The sequence below is a fragment of the Procambarus clarkii genome, chromosome 6 (assembly GCF_040958095.1).
Source record: "Procambarus clarkii isolate CNS0578487 chromosome 6, FALCON_Pclarkii_2.0, whole genome shotgun sequence".
Lineage (NCBI taxonomy): Eukaryota > Metazoa > Arthropoda > Malacostraca > Decapoda > Cambaridae > Procambarus > Procambarus clarkii.
The window spans coordinates 21,679,571-21,692,299 of NC_091155.1; positions in this window are offsets into that span (position 1 = coordinate 21,679,571).

The following is a 12,729-nucleotide window of genomic DNA, read 5'->3' on the forward strand; positions in this document are numbered from 1 at the left end:
CAATGACAGACACAGACACAATGACAGACACAGACACAATGACAGACACAGACACAATGACAGACACAGACACAATGACAGACACAGACGGAGTGTCTCCCAGCACTCCTGGGTAGTACACAGAGGCTGGCAGTGGGGGACACTAACTTGTATAGTTCTTCTCGCCTCCATTTGGAAATATGCGTCGCTGCAATTTTTTTTAAATGTCATCATTCCTCTTTATTTCACATTTGTCCCCCACACTATAGTGGGAGTCAGTCGCCCTGATCCCTCCTACTCTCTCACACACACCTGTCGTCCATCGTCGGTAATGATGACTAGCGCGCATTTAACACATATTTGCCAACACGTGTGTGCGCGCGCGCCACGTGTCGTACGCAAGCTGCCGCTGGCCTCCGACTCCACAGCTCCCGACCGGTCGGTGTAGGCCGACTGTCAACCCCGACGACGAGGGTAGAGCCGCTCCCCGACACACGAATGTCTCCAAGACACTCTGAATGTCTTAGTCTCTCCTCGCTGGTTTGTGTCAACGACTATACTCCATCTATATAGGGGCCTGAAGGCTGAGTTGACAGCGCTCGGGATTCGTAGTCCTGAGATTCCTGGTTCGATCACCGGTGAAAGCGGAAACAAATGGGCAGAGTTTCATCACTCTGATGCTCCTGTTCACCTAGCAGTAAATAGGTACCTGGGAGTTAAGACAGCTGCTACGGGCTGCTTCCTGAGGGTGTGTATAAAAAAGGAGGCCTGGTCGAGGACCGGGCCGCGGAGACGCTAAGCCCCGAAATCATCTCAAAATAACCTGAAGATAGATCTGTTCTAATATCATAATAAACCTCGACTTAGATATCAAACAGTCCAGAAACAAGACCAGGATACGTGGCTAACATACACATGTTCCCAACACCACCATAGCTGATATAATCATGCAATAGTTCCCATACGGATCACTGAATCATTATTTATAACTTAATAAATTGAGGATTCCCTACATGCAATACTCCATACATTTTTAAAAGCAAGAGAGAGAGAGAGAGAGAGAGAGAGAGAGAGAGAGAGAGAGAGAGAGAGAGAGAGAGAGAGAGAGAGAGAGAGAGAGAGAGAGAGAGAGAGAGAGAGAGACAGACAGACAGACAGACAGACAGACAGACAGAAAGGAGGCAGGAAAAAAGGGTGGAGGGATTAGAACAAGGAACAGATTAGGGAGTAGGAAAAAAGGGGGAAATGGATGACAGTAGTCTAGCAGGAAAAGAAATAGGAGGGATGGTGTGAGGAAGTGTGGAGGAAGAGGAGGAGAGGGAGGAAGTGAGAGGGAAGAGAAGGGGGGGAAAGTGATAACACAACGAGAGGGAGGCGGCATGATAACCTACAAGTGGTACGCCTTACCTACTTGAGATAACAACCCATTACACTGGTCACCTAGTGAGCTGCTGAGAGCACGCCCCCGCGCCTCTCTAGCACGGACACCTACACCTGTACCTCTCTGTCCGCCTGTCTGTTTCTACCTGTGTCCGTGTGTGTGTGTGTCCGTGTGTGTGTGTGTGTCCGTGTGTCCGTGTGTGTGTGTGTGTGTCCGTGTGTGTGTGTGTGTGTGTGTGTGTGTGTGTGTGTGTGTGTGTGTGTGTGTGTGTGTGTGTGTGTGTGTGTGTGTGTGTGTGTGTGTGTGTGTCTGTCTGCCTCTATGTCTCTCCTTCTCTCTTGCGTCTCTTCTCGCTTTCTTACTCCCTAGTTTTCTCCCCCTCTCTCTATCCTACATCTTCCTCCGCCCTCTCTTTCCCCCCTCTTTTTGATGATGTAAAGCACATATCATATTTGTACCTAATGCTTGGCTTTTGACATGTGCCAACCACTAGGTTTCTAGCCAGCGCTTAGTCTCCGGTTAGTTCTTAGTTTCTACCTAGTGCTTGGACTCTTCCTACTGCTTGGTTTCCGTCCCGTGTCTATTGAAATTCAAGTTTAGTCCAATGAAGGTCTCAACCTCATAACTGGCTTCCAGTTTCCTTCTGTAAGACACTGTACTTCCCCCTGATGCCTCTAGTGTTGCTGTAACTCTCATTCCCCCTTCTTATCCGGCTGGAGTCAGGCACCGCTCAGGTCTAAACCTTTTCTCTACGACTTATCAATTTCATTACCGAAGCGACTGACAAATAACAGAGTGACTCGGAGCATAAAATACGGTCGCGGGTTCCCGTTTTTTATGTTTGAGTGTACGACAGTTATATTGAAGGTCCGCTGGAGCTGGCAACAAGAGTGCCAACACCTCTGCCTGCCGCACGATCACTCCTAAAGGAACTTTATACAGTTCAAAAGAACATAAATTTTGTCACAGACCGTTTGTATTTATACATATGGTTGCCTGTTTGTATATTAGTGCTAGAAGAGATAAAACGGTGTTCAACAGAGCATTTGTTTCAAGTTGCAGTGATAAAATATTATCGTGTAGGTGTTTCATAGTTGTTGGACTTGGTATGGTGAAGTAGACCACGCTTCATAGTGTTCATCTATACTGTACGATAGTTCTACTGTTTTCCCGTCGTGTTTATCTTAGTCTCTCAAGTAGATGGTACCCTAGTCCTTGTGTGTTACCCCCCCCCCTCCCTGGTAGTGTGTGTACTGGTGGTGGCTGATCTGTACCTGGTACCATCACTCTACCTGGGGACCTGTACCCGGTACCATCACTCTACCTGGGGACCTGTACTATCACTATACCTGGGGACCTGTACCCGGTACCACCACTCTACCTGGGGACCTGTACTATCACTATACCTGGGGACCTGTACCTGGTACCATCACTCTACCTGGGGACCTGTACCCGGTACCACCACTCTACCTGGGGACCTGTACCTGGTACCATCACTCTACCTGGGGACCTGTACCCGGTACCACCACTCTACCTGGGGACCTGTACCCGGTACCACCACTCTACCTGGGGACCTGTACCCGGTACCACCACTCTACCTGGCGACTGGTAGTGTTCTTCCTCTCCCCTCCCCCCCCCCCCCCCTCCCCGCCCCCTGGTGGTATCTACTCAGACGTGAAGGTGATCTCTGCTGGCCAAGAGAATGAGCTCGTTGGCATAACAGACGAGACCACTCCGGTACCTTGAACTTGACACGCTCTATCGCCAGGATAATGAAGAGCATCGAGCCAAGTACCCGGCACCCCACCTCGCCCTCCACCGATATGTGGAGTCGATATTTAGAAAGACGTCCACGAACTCTCTGACTCAAACACGATCCCGGTCGAATTCCGGGGGCCCCTCGCTCTCTTTATCAACTAACGTGAGAAAGATAGCATGTTTGCTAACTCAAATCATTCACTTGTCTCTGAGGGGGCATGAGGGGTGGGCCCGCCGCCCCCCGTCCTCCACAACAGCTGGGGCACACACTAGGGGAGGGGGGGGGGAGGTATATAAGACAAGATGCTTAACGCTGTGAGAGTCATTCGGGTACGGGCGGCGAGCTGGTGTATTAATAAATAGTGAGGAGGCTGGCAGCAGGTGTGTGCGCGCGTTCCTCCACAACACTGCTGGCATAGACCCAACCCCCGCTTGGTGTGCACACACACACACACACACACACACACACACACACACACACACACACACACACACACACACACACACACACACACACACACACACACACTCACACTCACCCATCACCACTTACACACACCTATCACCGCCTTACACACCCATCACAACCAACTTTCGCCCTTCCTGTCAACCACAACACACCCATCATCACCCACTATTGGCCGTCACTATTAAGACCAAGAAGACAGGTTTGTGTACAGGTGTGTACACACGTGTTGTGGCTGGCGGGCGGGAAGGTCAATAAACACACAATCCCTCGGGTGATTCATAAAGATTCTGAATTTGAATCCCTCAAAATAATATCTATGGTATTTCATTCACTGGGAGCATCAGAGATTCGAACTCGGGCCTCAAAAGTACGATACCGGTGTCCCTACCAACCATACCATGGCCACTCAACAAATTAAGGATTGCCAATGGTATTACTAGTACAATATTATTTAAATATTACTTCTAAAATCAAATTGTATTCGCACATAAAAATATAAATTAAATATCTAACCAAAAATATTTACGTAGAAGTCCCATCATAAGACAACTTTCATGTATTTACATGTATTAAACAGTTAATGACTACGGTTGTTAGAAACAACCGAAGACTACGAGGTTGTTTATAGCAATAATAATAACCTCGGGTTGTGACGTTTCCAAGCTCGCAAACTATTTAATAAATGTAAACGAAGCCGTCATGGTATATTAAAGATGAACAGGTCTCGTAAATGGTTACGGAAATGCCTGATCAATCCTGGCTAAAGTGTTTACAAACCAGCGACCCACAAAAGACACATCGCAGAACACAGATAGACTAAGAGTGGATACAGACTCAAAAAATATATTTTTAGGCACTCATATTTGCCAACATTTAGCGTTGTCTCTTAGTGAACATATATGACAGTAGTCACTAAATGTTCAATGTGAATAACTAGCAGTGATAAGCTGAACAGGAAATATTACAAGAGAAATTTTTTTGTAAATTAGTGGAGTCAGCCAGAGCATTTGTTTAATTGTTGCCGTCGGGGGCGGCTAGTTTATTGTTCACCCCATACTCATCCTGTGAGCGGTAGCGCAAAAAGCATTACAGAGGGCATAAAAGTTCTTTATCAGACCTCATCTTAGATTATTATATAAACAATTTCATCTATCCTTTACACCTTATAACTACAATGTCAGCTAGTTACAGAGAATGTTTGTTCTACCTCAACCTGTCCTCTCGAATAATATAGATGTAATAGATGTACACATCTATTACACCAACAATGAACAGATGTAACACAGAAAGCAGCAGCAACAACGGCATATAAAATGAAAAAAAAAATCATGATCATGGGGGACCTAAATCATAGAGAGATAGACTGTAAATTGAGGAATGGACAGTCTATGAAAGAAATATGACAGTAAGTTACATAGAGGAACTTCCTAAAACAAATAAGAGGGTGACACGAAGAAAACTGGACGAAATATACCTAGCCTTCTGCACCTCACCTTCACCCAAAGTTAGTACATTGATTATATATAGACAAAAACTCCACTAGAAGCCCGGGAAGATTGTGTTCTGGTATTTTATTAAATGCCAAAACTAAAAGCAGAGATGAGAAGTCATGTAAATAAGGAAGACAAGTATACAGCAAATTTAATTAAGAATAAAAGACTATCTGGGGAATGTTGAAAGAACTAGTGAATAAGACAGTTCAAGTGATGAAGGAACATATCACATGGAGATACTGACACACATGTCATCACAAAGGTAAAAAGTAGTGATAGCAAAAACAAACTCAAGGTCTAACAGACTATACCAACAAGAAAACAAAAATGTTATGAAGAAAATAGAAAAATAAAGAGAACGGAATAAACCCGAAACAGGTGAAAAATTTGTTATAAATTAGATTCAAAGCCAGAAGAAAATCGAAAAAAAATATATAAAAATTATATCGCATCCAGAGTCAAACAACAATAGTTTTCCCACAGCCATATTTGAAGGGAAATTAACGTGAATTAAATATAAATATCCACGGGGTATCCACCACAAAGGTCGAGCCAATGAACCCATAGAAACACAATTCGTCCAGTGTCAGAGTAGGGAGCAGCAGGACTGTACCAAGATGCCAGGCAGTGACGAGACTCGTCCACACCTTCACATGTAGAGATATCACACGACCATGTTCAGGATCCTCTTCATCAGTTGTTTAAAATTTGAGAAGCGGGACCATAGAGCCCAACCACTGTGATTACAATTAGGAGAGGACGCATCTAAACTCCACAACACCGCTAAACAAGACCGTGTACACACGTTAATAACACCGGTAACAACACACCACCACCAGCATTGTGCAACGAAAATACACCAGCAGCAGCAGCAACACATGCCACACCAACACACACACACCAGCAACACGCACCAATGTTACACCAGCAGCAGCAGCAACACATGCCACACCAACACACACACACCAGCAACACGCACCAATGTTACACCAGCAGCAGCAGCAACACATGCCACACCAACACACACACACCAGCAACACGCACCAATGTTACACCAGCAGCAGCAGCAACACATGCCACACCAACACACACACACACCAGCAACACGCACCAATGTTACACCACCACCAGCAGCAGCAGCAGCAGCAGCGAACGGGGACCCTGCTCTTGGCTACTGTCAAGGTGTCCAGAAAAACCCTCTCCCGGAATAAACTCACTGGGTTCAAGATTCAAGGACAATTTTTACTTCTTGGGTTGTCGCAGGTTCACATGTTGGATCTCCTGCGTCACCGCTATCTGCTGTGGCGTGACGGTGGGGCGTGACGGTGGGGCGTGACGGTGTGGCGTGACGGTGGGGCGCAGCCTAATACAAGTTATTTACACAGGAATGACTCGAGATTCAATAATTGTGGTATTATTCGTCTAATTCTGCCGGAATTATCACCCCACCTTGACTCGAAGTTGCATTATATATTTGTATTAATTAGTATTAACATATGCATTACAGTCTGTAATGGGTTGTTCTTAAGATCCATCAACGCCTGTGCCACAATGCTCATCAAATTCATGCGACCCCTTCAACGACTTACACTGTAATAAATAAAGTCTACGGTACCACGCTGCCGCGTTTTACTATCCCACTCTCATCTGTATTTTTAAACACTGCCAGACAACTGATGCATGTTCACTCCCTACATACTCAACTATCTCCAACTAACAAGAGAACTATGACAGCTTAATTTAAAAGCCACGCGTGTATCTCAAGTGACCACAGCTATCTTTTGATTACTGTTCACATTTTCTATGGTGTGAGAATGTGCATTTTGGTCTATCTTGCAGGCATACTCTGCAAAGCCCAGTACGTGATTTACAATTTCCATCTCTTAAAATTGCAAATTAGTATCTGCACATACGAATTTCCCCAATGAAAACTATTATATGCTGCAATAGAAAAGTCATATTTTAATATAACCTAGATATTAAATTTAGATAATCATAGAAAACAAGTAATCCGACTCCTTCGAAGGTATACTATGCAAGGTATGCCGTTGAACACACTTTAAGCTTCGAGGAACACGTTGTTGTGTAGGACTTTGCTACTAAAAGCACTGACGGGTGTATATGGGAGCTTAAACATGGGTTACGAGTGAGAAGCCATCATGAGAGCCCATCATTTAATAGACCGTTCCTGCCTCCTCCTCCTACGAGGATATCGTATTCACTCCTGTCTTAACTGCTTAACTCCCGCCTCCCACGATGGGAGTCCGCCAAAATATTTACATATCAAAACGACTTACTAGGCTTCAACACTCACTACCTACCAGGGGTCAACACTCACTACCTACCAGGGGTCAACACTCACTACCTACCAGGGGTCAACACTCACTACCTACCAGGGGTCAACACTCACTACCTACCAGGGGTCAACACTCACTACCTACCAGGGGGTCAACACTCACTACCTACCAGGGGTCAACACCCACTACCTACCAGGGGTCAACACTCACTACCTACCAGGGGGTCAACACTCACTACCTACCAGGGGGTCAACACTCACTACCTACCAGGGGTCAACACCCACTACCTACCAGGGGTCAACACCCACTACCTACCAGGGGTCAACACCCACTACCTACCAGGGGTCAACACCCACTACCTACCAGGGGTCAACACTCACTACCTACCAGGGGGTCAACACTCACTACCTACCAGGGGTCAACACTCACTACCTACCAGGGGGTCAACACCCACTACCTACCAGGGGTCAACACTCACTACCTACCAGGGGGTCAACACTCACTACCTACCAGGGGTCAACACCCACTACCTACCAGGGGTCAACACTCACTACCTACCAGGGGTCAACACCCACTACCTACCAGGGGTCAACACTCACTACCTACCAGGGGTCAACACTCACTACCTACCAGGGGTCAACACCCACTACCTACCAGGGGTCAACACTCACTACCTACCAGGGGTCAACACTCACTACCTACCAGGGGGTCAACACTCACTACCTACCAGGGGTCAACACCCACTACCTACCAGGGGGTCAACACACACTACCTACCAGGGGTCAACACCCACTACCTACCAGGGGTCAACACCCACTACCTACCAGGGGGTCAACACACACTACCTACCAGGGGTCAACACTCACTACCTACCAGGGGGTCAACACTCACTACCTTCCAGGGAGTCAACACTCACTACCTACCAGGGGTCAACACTCACTACCTACCAGGGGTCAACACTCACTACCTACCAGGGGATCAACACTCACTACCTACCAGGGGGTCAACACACACTACCTACCAGGGGTCAACACTCACTACCTACCAGGGGGTCAACACACACTACCTACCAGGGGTCAACACTCACTACCTGCCAGGGGACAACACTCACTACCTACCAGGGGTCACCACTCACTACCTACCAGGGGTCAACACTCACTACCTACCAGTGGGTCAATACACACTACCTACCAGAGGGTCAACAATTATTAACACCTTGGCATAATTAAAAAGTTACAATTTGTTTCACCGCTTACATATACTTACTACTCTCACTCAGTTGATATAGAATTGTATGAAATCAAATAATTCGTTAATGTGACATTAATCTTAAAAATGAAATTATTCAATCAATGCAATTGCTCGGGTGTGCATGTGACGCTTGAAAGACAAAATATTTACAATTCCAAACTACCTGAAAACGCGTATAAATATATACGCTATGCATACGTCGTTAGAACCTAAATTAAATGAGTTTAAAGGTCAACATTAAGTACAAGATATTATTTTAGGACTATCGTAAAGGAAACGGCAATGGAAAAAGACATATCAAGAAAGTAATATCTAATAAATTCGACGAGATCAACGTTTATTAAAGAAAACTGTCAAACATTGATTGGATAAACATGTTATAACAGGCAAGGCCCACGACAGCAGGCTCTCCCCAGTAGTGGATAGCAACAATACAATACAAGGGGCCTCTTGATCGGGGTGAGAATAGCTTGAGCTACCTCATCCCTTTGTGTGTATTTTTCATCCCTTTGTGTGTATTTTTCATCCCTTTGTGTGCATTTTTCATCCCTTTGTGTGTATTTAATCTCAATAAACTTATTTCAATTTCAAGGGGCCTCTCAATGGCATGGACAGAAAGAACGCAACACACAATATTTCTTTCAATTGTATGGACAGAAATACAATGCAATACAGAACAGTTCTCCCCAAAGGTATGTATGGAAACACAACGCAATAGTCGGTGGTTCTTTCCGTGGTATGTCCAACTACTTGGGCTGGACGGTAGAGCGACGGTCTCGCTTCATGCAGGTCGGCGTTTAATCCCCGACCGTCTAAGTAGTTGGGCACCATTTTTTCCCCCCGTCCCATCCCAAATTCTTATCCTGACCCCTTCCAAGTGCAACATAGTCGTAATAACTTGGCGTTTTCCCCTGATATTTCCCTCCCTCCCTCTTCCCGTGGTATTTATAGAAACAACGCAACACAAGAAGCCTCTCCCACTGGTATGGACAAACACAACGCAACACAAGAAGCCTCTCCCACTGGTATGGACAAACACAACGCAACACAAGAAGCCTCTCCCACTGGTATGGACAAACACAACGCAACACAAGCAGCCTCTCCCACTGGTATGGACAAACACAACACAAGAAGCCTCTCCCACTGGTATGGACAAACACAACACAACACAAGAAGCCTCTCCCACTGGTATGGACAAACACAACACAAGAAGCCTCTCCCACTGGTATGGACAAACACAACGCAACACAGAATGGGTCTCTTCCTGCTTGCAGTTCACAGACGTCAAGAATGCCAAGTGATCCCCACCTTGGCTTAACCTCCACCAGTGCTGGTACCTCGGCACGCCGAACAATGCAATACTTTTTGTAGCAAATTTTACACGAGTCCTTGCCAAGAGTGTGCATGCTAATTCTCCACAAGAGAAAAATGTGGAAGTATAAGCACTAGTCTTGAGCACAGAAAAATACAGCTGCTATAAGTATGCCCTCGAGGGACCACAACACTGTATTGTCTTTAGTACAGCATACAAGTACAACATATTTTGTATTAACCAAAATACAATATTATCCTCCCATCGAAATTTCAATTTAAGACTAGGAAAAAGTGCTAAAAAAATATTATATCAAAATAAACATGACAAAGTTGGCGTACGTACAGAAGGCTACGTTTCGTAAGGTGCTTAGATTACGGCCTAAGGACAGCTAGGTACATTACGACGTAAACCTAGGCTACCTCTGGTGTAAACGTTATGTAGCCTAGTACACCCTCGCGAAATAATCCTCACCAAAATTCAGGAATTAAGTAAACAATGTATATTGGCTGATAAGTACGGTCCACGGAGAACATAAATGACAATCAACAACACTTATCAGCCAGTTTTTGCTCAGCCAACACCTGCCAGCTTTCAACAATTATTAACACCAAGACGTAATAAAAAATAAAAAAATAAAATTACACGAAAAAGTTAAAATTAAAGCAAATTATTTACATGTAAACATTTTCCCTTCCATTATATGGAACTGTATGCAAGCAAATAATTCGTTAAATGAGAAAACGAATCCCAAAAGGTGATATGTGTGGTGTGAAAATAGAAGACTGGTAGTGCGCGTTGCTGCCTCGCTGGCAGCTGTCCCCCCCCGGGGCTCCCGGCCTTGGCACTCACACACTAACTCCTGCTGTGTGCTCTCTCACCCACCTAACACACTCCACTAACACTCCCCCAAGCTCACACACACTCCAACACTCCCGCAAGCTCACACACATTCCTCTAAGCTCACACACACACTCCAACACTCCCCCAAGCTAACACACACTCCCAAGCTCACACACTCCAACACTCCCGCAAGCTCACACACCAACACTCCCGCAAGCTCACACACAATCCCCCCAAACTCACACACACACTCTCTACTAACATTCCCCCAAGCTCACACACACTCAATTTGCATACACATACACATGAAATATGCTGCTGATGATATCGATAGGGCATCAGACATATGATAGATTGGTCAGGTCTCCCAGTAGTACCGGGGGAAGGCAGAATGCACCCGGGTGCATCGAGCGAATGTACCAGAATGTACCATTCGCCGGGCCCGGGCGAATGTACCATGGGTCGTCGTCGTCGTCGGCCCTAAATCAACATACCCATGGGAGGCCGGGACAAAGTCTGAAAGATAGCCGGAACGCTGCCTAAGTAAAGCAGAGAAGAGCTGGAGAGAGACGCAACACAACAGAGAAGTGACGGAACGCAATAGCAGTGAGGGGCAACAGCTGGGAAGTGACCCATCCTCAGGCTGTGGACGTTTAAACTGAGGCCATTGTCAGTGCAGACGTCACCATTATACTGTGCATTCAAAATCGTTATTTCCTTAAATATCTTAATAATATTATATATATTAGAATTGTGCATATACTTAGGAATAGATTAGGTTAGGGTCTTTGGGCATTTATTTGAATTTATAGTACGTGGGTGAAGCATACATAGGGACGGGCCGTCCTCGACTCAAGTCTATTACATCCAGGGGTCGACCCCCACAGACGCATTCATAAATTTTACAATGCAGTTCATTCAAAGCGGGAATTTTCTCAAGTATAAATTATTATTATAATATATTAGCATATTGTGCATATATAGGTATACGTTAGGTGTTCAGCAGGTTCTGTAGACGATTATTTGTATTTGTACAAATAATTGTTCGAATGTCATCAGTAGAGTCTGAAACAATAATTGTTCGAATGTCATCAGTAGAGTCTGAAACAATAATTGTTCGAATGTCATCAGTTGAGAGTCGTGAGTCAACCGTTTTTCATTCATATACATGGGCTTTGGTGGGTGCATGGAATCACTTTTGGGTGCTACTGTCACCAGTAGCACAAGCAGCCCGTCCTCATCAACATCAACAGAGGCCAAATGCTTATTAATCCAGCAACCTGTTTATAGGTAGCTGGATCTATTGCATAGACTTTATTTAGTTTTAAATTATAAACAGTTTATAGACTGTTTATAGACTGTTTATAGAGTTTCACCCGCCGAAGCCGTAACTGCCAAAACTGTGTTGAGTTTTAAAATATACCTGGAAAAGATCATCAAGGCAAATGGGGGGGGGAGAACCTTCGACAAGCTGCCGGCTTCCTGTCCTCGTCGAGGCCACTAGGATTAGTGGCCCCTCATGTAAATCAGGTAAAAGTTATGAATGAAATAAGGTTTACAATACGTTCAAACTGCGGAATGCGTTTTTGCTTTGGGGGGGAGGGGGGACGGCCGCAGCTTTTACAAGCCTAGTCTTAGGACAGGTTGAGCACAAGGGAGTGTGTAAAATGTATGTTTTATTCATAAACATTATTCATTTGGCGGCTGTATTAACGAACATTAATTAGGTTATTGTTTGTGGGGACGGGGTACTGGAGGATGTTGCTACATTCTAACCACTGTCAACAAAACCAAAATGACTAAGCAGGTTGTCTGACAGGATTATGGTTCTCCATTGTTGTGGACAGGAAGCCTGTTAGGTTCATTAAGATCCCCCATTAGAGCCCTAGGCCAGTGACTGACCTTACTCGTCATGCTTGCAACCCACAACAGTTTCCTAACTCCCA